The sequence below is a fragment of the Anabrus simplex genome, chromosome X, assembly GCF_040414725.1.
Source record: "Anabrus simplex isolate iqAnaSimp1 chromosome X, ASM4041472v1, whole genome shotgun sequence".
NCBI lineage: Eukaryota > Metazoa > Arthropoda > Insecta > Orthoptera > Tettigoniidae > Anabrus > Anabrus simplex.
The window spans coordinates 188,242,427-188,252,376 of record NC_090279.1 but is presented as its reverse complement, the minus strand read 5'-3'; positions in this window follow the sequence as shown (position 1 = coordinate 188,252,376).

Below are 9,950 nucleotides of genomic sequence, written 5' to 3'. Positions count from 1 at the left end.
ACATTAGGATTCGAACCCACGATCTCTCGGATGCAAGCCCACAGCCGCGCGCGCCTAACCGCACGGCCAACTTGCCCGGTACAGTAAATGTTAATATTAAATGAATCAATTTGATACTTCCTCATACACTGGTTCAAGGTCATTGAGGACAATATAATGTAATTTTTTGAGGGGACAAACGCTTTTCTATATCGGAATAAATGTTAATCAACTCATTTTCCAATCTTTCCCTATTAAAAAGGGATAAATGTTCATAAGACTGCTCAGTTTAATAGCAGGGAAGCTCTCTTTGTAAACTATGAACTGAAATGAAATGTCGTATGGCTTTTAGTGCCGGGATATCCCAGGACGGGTTCGGCTCGCCAGGTGCAGGTCTTTCTATTTGACTCCCGTAGGCGACTTGCGCGTCGTTATGAAATGATGAAGACAACACATACACCCAGCCCCCGTGACATTGGAATTAACCAATTAAGGTTAAAATCCCCGACCCGGCCGGGAATAGAACCCGGAACCCTCTGAACCGAAGGCCAGAACGCTGACCGTTCAGCCAACGAGTTGGACAACTATGAACTGATTTGGATCTAACAACTCAACAAACCGGATGCTTTCAAAATCGCCAAACCGTATTTCCATTTGCATAATTAAGGTGTCACCACCAAACAAAACACACGTGTAACGAAAAAAAGGTTCTTGGTTTCGGAACAGGCTGTTAACCACGAATATCGTGTATACCAAGAAAAATTGAAATTTTCTCGCTACTTTACCATCAAAATAACTAATAAGTTAATAACCAGATTAGGCATACATCTTTTGTATTTAGCTTCACACTTCTCTTCGTAAGTCCAAGATGAGAACGGTTTACGTTTTAAAGAGTTCAAAAGACTCGTTAAGTTCCCCAAGTGGCCTATATCACATATCATTTCAACGCGATTTTCAACCGGATGATGTCAGTCTCGTTTTACGCAACTAACAGTCCATGTCGGAATTGTTACAACTAAAGCCAATAACCTAATGCACGGATTTCCCACTAATTCCAAAGAAAAGCACACACTTAACAAGGACCAAGGACCAAGGGGCCACCTATAAGGTTACGCCTTCTCTCTGGCCAGGAGATTTGGCGGGGTTCGGGGATTTGGTGTGGTTTGAAGAAAAAAGGAGGGAGCTTTGGGTTTGTTGAAGTGGGGGTGTTTGACCTCTTGGCTAAGGGTGCAGTATCCGTTCTTGTGCTTTTTTATTGAGACTTGCCGTGGTTACATTGTGATTTACAACTAGGGTTTGCAATTAGTTACATATAGGGTTTACAATACAGAACTACAGTACATATGGGGTTTTCAGTACAGTTTTACAAATATATAGTTACTAGAGTGGGTGAGTTGATAAGCCTGGAATTAAGTATGAGGTTAGGAGGTAGAGAGTGGTTGTGCATTGTTGAAGAGAAGTGATGAGGATTCGGAGAAGGTCGGGTGTGGGAGGTCGTGAGGTGATGTATGCATTGGTAGGAGGGGGGGAATAGACTGGTGGGTATGCTGGGATTGGATTGGGGGGTGGTTGGGTGCGGGGTTGTGCGTGGTCAGGGGTACGACGGTTGGGCTGGGAGTAGGAAGGTTCTACTCTGTGATGTTGACCGAATACTTGAACTCTTGAGCTGATTAGTTGTTGGACGTGGGTTTCGGATGGTAGCTGTAGTCGGACCATGAAAGTGGGTCCGTGGTTGTTGCGTATCCTTATGACCCGTTGTGCTGGGATGCCTGCAGTTCGGAGTTCTTGGAGAATTTGCGGCTCTGCGATGTTCGGCGAGATTCCTCGTAGCACACAGCCGGGCCTGGCCTGGGGCGGTGGTGACTGTTGGATTGATGTTGGCAGGTTCGAATTGTTGGCTGACGGCGATGGTGGAGCTTGTTCCTGCGGAGTGATGGGGGGTTGCTGGGGTGGGAGAGATGATGACATAACTGGGGAGGGGTGGCAGGTTACACTGGTGGTGATTACGGTTGATACCGGATTGCAGGGTGTGGTAGTAGTCATGGTGATGGTGGTGGTGGTGGTGGTGATGGTTGTAATTGCCGGGGGTGGGGGTTCCTGGAAGAAGGGTATGAGGCCCGGGTTTCGTTGTAGTTGGTTCAGTATTGTCGGAGGAGGTGGTATCACTGAATAGTTCTTGCCTCGGAATGTTGCTCCTGAGGCGTACAGGCGGCGCTCTCCTTCTTCTCCCCTGGTTTGTATTATTATGTGCGCTGTAGGTTTCCTGGTGCGGTAATCGTCTGGTCTGAATACATTAACCACCTGGGGGTCTGCTGCATTGAGTTCTTCGAAGATGTCACCTTCTGGGATAGTGAGGTCTACTCCTGGTATGAATACGTAGGGCATGGTGGATTGGGGAGGCGACAGCCAACTAGGCGTCTGCCTATTTATGCTTGGTTGCGGTCGGCTGAGCTGCGATTAAAGTTGAAGGCTGCTCAGCCGAAAAAAAAATCTAGGAGTAGAGATATGTGATGTGAAATAGGGTACCGCTACTTCATTGTCACCTTCGCGCTGGGAATTACTACGCTCTCAAATAACACATGAGGCTTGCCTCTCTGGGGTCTAGACTTTGTGGTGAGAGGAGTGCGGGCGGTAAAACTACCTTCCCTCCACCACCCCGCGCCAGTCGTCAAGCTGGCTGAAGGGAAACAAAACAAATAAACCTGGGTGAGACAACTTACAGACTGCCTCCCAGTCAGAACAAGTGGTCTGCTATCGCCATCTAGCGGGGCGATCAGCGAAGCACATCATCTGCTGTCATAATGTAGCACATATAAAAGAGATTATTGTTGATTTAACACAATAACAACAGCAGATAAATTTCTTACGATATTTATGTTTAATCGTATTTCATAGGGTAGGCATTGCCTCAAATGACTCCATGTAGTTTCCCCACTGGGAAGAATATCTTAGCAAACACAATATTTACTTAGATTTTCTTGTCACGAGGGAAACGGAAGAAAGAGCGCGAATACTTCTGCACTTCACAGTCACTGCAGCCAAACAGAGCATATATCTTTCCACTCATACTGAGAGGAGATATAAAGGAATGACACACGATACTATTTACTTATGTCAACTTAATGCAAACGCATAAATAACGCCGAAAACTTCACAAACGAATACACGTGCTCTTATGACAGAATCAGTAACTCCCAGGTCACTCCGCTAGATAGAGCTCTAATCGCTATCCTTAGATATCTCGCAAAGTGTCACGTATTGTCTCTATTGTATTTGGTAAAACGTCGCCTAAATTATACGTAGAACACATTTCAAAGTAAAATCGAGAATATTTGGTCATTAGCAAAATTATAAGTCAGATTAATATAACACGATTTATGAAATTACGCCACCAAGCATTATGTAATCGAATGGAGCGTACCCACGATAGCAGTGAACTAATGCGCCCAACAGGGATTCCCCACTGGAGGCTTGATTTAGATCGCAGATTTTAATTAATCTATCGATCGCTTTGGGTTCCGCATCACAGCAAGTAATATTGATTGTTGGGCCACACAATCTATCGCATCGCTATTAACGTAGACCTTGTAGATCTTGAGGTCTAGAAATTGGAGTGGGGACCTTACTTCTGTTCACCTCCTACCCTGGGTGAAACCATATAAGCATCTGCTGTGCGGGTGGAGAGATAGTCGTCACCAAGTCTGTGGAGCAGTTCCACAGCCGATCTATGGTCGGACTTTGCTTTGTATGTGAAACCACGCAAGTGTACGGGAATGCGGTAATTAAGTATCTTAAATAGCAAAATAATAGTGCAAAACTTTGAAAAACGGTAGTGACGTAAAAATTTCGGGACGATCGCGACGCGTCGTGCATACGAACAGACTGTGCCGTGCATTCGTATTGCGAGATCGTGACAATGTTTGTGCCGTTTATCGGTAGAGAGCGAGACTCTTTTCTAGACAATGCCTTGTGATAGAGTCAAAGCCCGTGGAGTGCTCGTGAATAAACTGTGAAATCGTGTGGATAAACACGCGGGTAAAGAAGGAGGAAATTCCATGTAAAATAACAGGATTTAAATTTGAAGTTTAAACTGTACTGGAAATATTAAGTAGTGATAGTCTTTGTGTGCAGGAAAGCAGATATAAGAGACAGGGTTTGAACATAGGAATCCACTACCACATTCTTTTAAAATTGCTTAAACTCTAGCAGTGATCGTAGCAGTGTCTGCCGTGGATTAACTTTGTCAGATTAAAGTAGGAATGTTTTTTGCCGAAATCATATTAATGAATATTTAATTCTCCTACTGAGAGCAAACGTAATTGTAGAATTTCCAGTATCGACTAAATATAACTGTGACGTGTGGAGAAGAATTCTCTATGAACGTGGTGTGGTTAGTATTGTTCCAATGGTCGTGGATTCAAGGACCATGAAGACTTCAAGAATCGACGCAGGACGCTTGGAACCCATGGCCTGAAACAGCTTCAACATGTAGTAAACTACGCTGCGAGTCCTCCGAGGCTCGAACGATGGACAACCCGACACAGTGTTGAGTACAAATTTATGATTTTGTGAATGCGAGTATTTCTTTTGTTGCAAATATGTAGATAATGTCAGGATAGAATTAGTATAATTTTATGAGTATTAAATTGTCAGATAAAGTTTAGCATAGATTTGATCGAGGATTGTGACGACGTTTAGTAAATGCACAGAGGCTTGCAGACTGAACGCTGAAAGGCATAACAGTCTATAATGATAATGTATGGTCAGTAGGATTTTATTTTAATTATGTGAGATTGTCTGGGAAGGAAACTAGTGAGGCTAATTTCAAGCCTTTAGTCCGATTCATTTAATTGTATGAGCATGTGTTTGGTTATTTTATGGCCAAGAATGTTTTAGAAAGGGGGTAATTTCTTAACGTTGGTGTTAATATAACGTAGTGGCTTTCTTTTAAGTTAAGTATTCAATATGAGTCAGAATAGCATGACAACAGGGTCTTCACAATTTCCTGTTGATACAATTTTAAATGTGGGGCTAGAAAAGGCACTCTATTCATAGTGTTAACTTTTTATAGTTTAGATTGCATGTTTAGAGTAAGAAATGGCTGTACAGCAAGTGTGCGAAGAAAACGGCGTGCCTGGGATTCGAAAGACCATGCTCCCAAATGTAGTTAGGCCCATGTTTTATATTATTTGAGATTAAATGCTTTGATTTTATTTAAAGTTAATTTATTTCACAGTTACATATCTTATATTTGTGTTGATGATAATTTTTAGCTTTGTTGCAAGGGAAACCGTAAAGAAATCTCCGATACGATGAGCTGTGTCTCAACCCCAGCCTTCTGTGAATATGAGATGAAATAAAAATCATATAGCGGCATGATATTGTGAGATATTTGAAGAGTGCAGGGAGCGCACGAGTTGATTTGAGCATTGAGATGATACGCCAGCGTTATTGTATTGAAATAATTAGCAGCAGTGATGCATTGAGAATTTGTCTATTTTGTAGTGAAACATAGTTTGCAGGTAATAACCTCCTCCCTTTGTCATGTACGCGGCCCAGACTAAGATATATTGCTGACGACTCAGCCTTGATCGAGGGCTAGCCGTTAAAGGGATTGTCAGGCGAATAGAAGTCTCAATGTTGTGTATGATGCTGGGTTTTCACACACAAATTCAGCTCGTTGTAGAAGAGGCATTAATGTTTGGTTTCCTCCTTTGAGTAACAAATATATGATTAAATTAATGTCAGAGTAATTAATTATGACCCCTGTTGAGACGATAGCCAGGGATTTTCAGGATCCCCTACTGATGGGGAAATCGTGGCCACTAGTTCGAGTCCCGGGGCACATGAAGATTACTAGTCACATAGCGACGTGTTTACTACAAGAATACAGCCAGTGTTTGTGTCATATGTCATTCTTTTTCAAAGTTTGATTTGACTGTATTTTATCTGCAAATATTGCTTTTGGTTTGAGTAAAATTTCGTAGGCTTCATTTGTAGTGTTTGTTGACGTGAAGAGATTCTGACCCTCTCGACCTTGTACTGTTGGTCATCATATGTGGTGAGATGTGTGTTCACCCTAGTTCAGTCTATTATTATTATTATTATTATTATTATTATTATTATTATTATTATTATTATTATTATTATTATTATTATTATTATTATTATTATTGTACCGGTTGGTACACCTATACGCCGCAAATTTGAATTTTTCGCCTTAATTTACTCCTCGACAGCTCAAACTCTGAACTTTAAAACTGAATTAATTCAACCGTTTATCTGAAGATGTCACTGTGTTAATTTCGAATTATTTTTGTTTACTAATTATCAAGAAGTGTGGACATTCTCTCACAGATGTCTCTACCCAAAACTATGATCACGCACCCTGGTGCGAAGTGAAGGAACTTTTGTTGAAGAAATTTTGTATTTATAAATTTTGGTCTTTATTAAATTTTGTTCTTTCATTTGTGGGTTGGCAATATTAAGCTTTCTTTCCGCCTGTTTTGAACTTAGCCAATCAGTAATTTCTGTAATTAATTTTCCACCTATCAGAATTTTCTTCTTGGAATTTCCATGTGTAACTCTTAGCTACCCAATAAAGTTGATTGGGTGGGTCTTTATTATTCATGAAAGGTCTCGAATCTTCCACGAGGGTTTAAAAACTGCTGATTTTCATGGCTCTTCGCCACTTCAACAACATCTAGCTTAGTGTATGTAAGTATAGCACGGGGCGGGTTGCGCCTCTTTCTTCGAGCAGCAGCTCTTCAGCAAAGGTAATGGCTTTTAACATCTTTATTTCTTTTTTGCTCAGCAGTTTAACCCCCGGGAAAGGTTCGAAACCTTTTCAAAGTATCCTACCTGTTCAAAATGTAACTTACTGCCGGCTTATGTAAATATTTTCTTATTACTTTAACTGTAAATCGGGTATAGAGAGTGTCTTACCCTCTCGAGCTCCCCTTCATTTTGGATTTGAGGTGAGTACGTTTTCATAACCGATTTCCTTCTCTTCATTAATGTGTTAAATTATTTTTCTTATACGAGTCACCTCTATAGTATGAGAATAGCCCCTGTGTATCGGCTTAGCGCCACTTAGGTTTTAACAAGCTTTCATGTAGGAGTGCAAGTAATCGCCTCCATTCAGTTTTGTATTTTGGGCCATTAACTTAACCCGTTCTGTTTTCCTTCCTGCGAAGGCCCAGTAGATTGTGTATGAGGTACCCCTGTTCAATTATAAGTTGTGCCTTGATGGCAGTTTAGTATAATAATCTGTTATTGCCTTTAATAGGCTTGGACAATTAAGAGCGGGTCAGCTCTTTCTGGTATTTTGAAAGGTGCCTCTAGGAGGCTTGACATTACGAGATGGGAGCAAGTGCTCCATGTAATTAGGGGTTTTCTGCCTTTTGGTAATTTGTGGTTGTGAGCTGAGAGCTCAGAAATTGTTAAACATTGGGGCTCGTAGTCCAGCATTTGTAAAGACACCTTACTTGTGTTTTCGCTTGTTATTGAACCTGAATATTCATTGTTATTTCACTCAGTGAAAAACTGTTAAAACTTGTTATCTGTTGAAAATATAACCTTTATTTAAATTTTAAATTCATCTTTCGGACTTGTAATTAGACCCATTCCAGCCCGCACCTTCTTTCACCTCTGCTGATCCACCAAAACACGGTAACAATTATTATTATTATTATTATTATTATTATTATTATTATTATTATTATTATTATTATTATTATTATTATTATTATTATTATTATTATTATTATTATTATTATTATTATTATTATTGGATTATGAGTCGTCATTATACGGTAAGTGTTTTTAGGTTTAATTTGGTTGCGTTATATTTAAATTAGGCGACCACTTTGAGACTAATCCCAGATTACATAAGTGTTGTTTTGAATATGTAAATTGGGGATATTCCCAGGGAATAGGCCTAACTTCGCATTTGCAAAATCGTTAATTACGTGTCAAGAGATGATGTTTTTGAACGTTATTGTGAAAGGATTTAAAAATTCGTACTCAACAATTAATAATTAAAAGAAGTGTTTATCAACATCTAATAATTGAAAGAATAGTTACTCAACTATTTAATTAACAATTAATGAACAATTCCATCAATAATCGAATTGATAATTGAAACTAATGAACGTTTTGATCCAGTTGAAGACACTCGTGAAAGTTGCAATCAGTTTTCATTTGATTTTGACAACGGGAGTTGGGTCTTCCTGGCTTCATTGAGTGTTAAATGATTCATTGGTATTAATTTATTTATATTATCAGGGTTATAAAATGTTTATTATGTGCTTTAACAAAAGTGATTAATTCTGTTAAAAATGTTATGCTTATCATTCGCCAAGGAAATGCATCCAAGCCTCTTCCGTTCATTTATGCCTGTAAGTTAGATTAAAGTTAGTTATATTTTTGTAGCCGTGGACGGTCTGTGATCCTGAGAGGCCGGTGCTCATATCTCGGAACGGAGGAGGTGCGGTTGAGCTCGCACTGTCGAAAGGACATTTGTTAGCTCATGAGTTCGGATTACATTTTACAATCCAGATGATATGACATTTATCACTAGACAGAAAAGGTCCCTTGACTATCAATTTCTGTGGCGCGTGGTCCCATGTGTTCATGACCCGTTCGGGTTAAACTTCGTTGTCACATGGTCCCATGAACTAAGGGGGTTGATGGGAAAGGTCCCAATACGCAATAATCTAAATTAACTATACGTTAACAGAGCTGAAAATTTAAGAAAAGTTCTTCCTGAAGTTGAGTAAGTTCAAGGCAGCACAACAGCTGAAACTCAAACTAATAGTATTTTCTTGTCTCCAACTTTACTGGTGAATGTGAAGTGCTCAAAATTATCACTTCTCTAAAAAGTAAAAATAATTTAACGGAAGATAAAATAACCAACGTCATGTTAAAAACCTGTGTTGAAAGTTTAGTGCCATATATTGTGGAAATTATTAACCGTTCAGTTCTCTGTGAAGAAATACCCCAATTACTCAAATGTGCCAGAATTGTACCTAGCTTAAAATCAGGAGATAATACAGATCCATCCAATTACAGGCCAATTAGTATGTTATCTGCCATTGGAAAACTCATAGAAATGGTTGTAAAAATTAGGTTGGTAAATTTTCTGTGTAAAACAAATTACTTTTCTAATAATTAGTATGGGTTTCTCCCAAATAGAGGAACTGATAATTCCGTATTTGATGCAGTAATAGATGTTCAAAAGACCTTAGATGAAAATAAATTAGTAGCAGGGCTACTCACAGATCTTAAAAAAGCATTTCACCTGGTTGACCACAAAATGCTTCTAAACAAGCTAAAAATAGCAGGAATAAGGGGTTTAGCACGCAGTTGGTCCCAAAATTATTTATCAAACAGAACACGATATGTGATGATTAATGATACTAAAAGTTCTAAGCAACAAACAAATGGGAGTATCGCAGAGCTCAGTACTAGGTCCTATTCTATTTTTGATTTATATTAATGGCATACAATCTTTAAAGGGAAAATGTATATTATTTGCCGATAATATATCTTAATAACTTATAAAGGACTAAGTGAAACACAAATTATGGAAGATATAAATTGTGTCTTGAACAAATTATCGGACTGGGCTTTATCTCAGAAAATTATCATAAATATGACTAAAAAAATACTTAATCTTTCATAAAACTGCCCATAAGATCACAGCGGCTAACACTATTACCCTAAAGGACAAGTAATAGAGAGAGTCAACTGAGCTAAGTATCTTGGTATAATATTATACTCAACACTTTCCTGAAAAATCCATATTGATGATGTAATTGGCAAAATTACCCCTTTGATAGGAATAATGCGCAGATCAAGTTACAGTAATTTCTCTCATCAACAATTGAAGTGTATATATTATGCAATGATCCACCCACATCTAACATACATAAGATTCATTTGGGGAAGATGTAGGCAAGATTATGTTA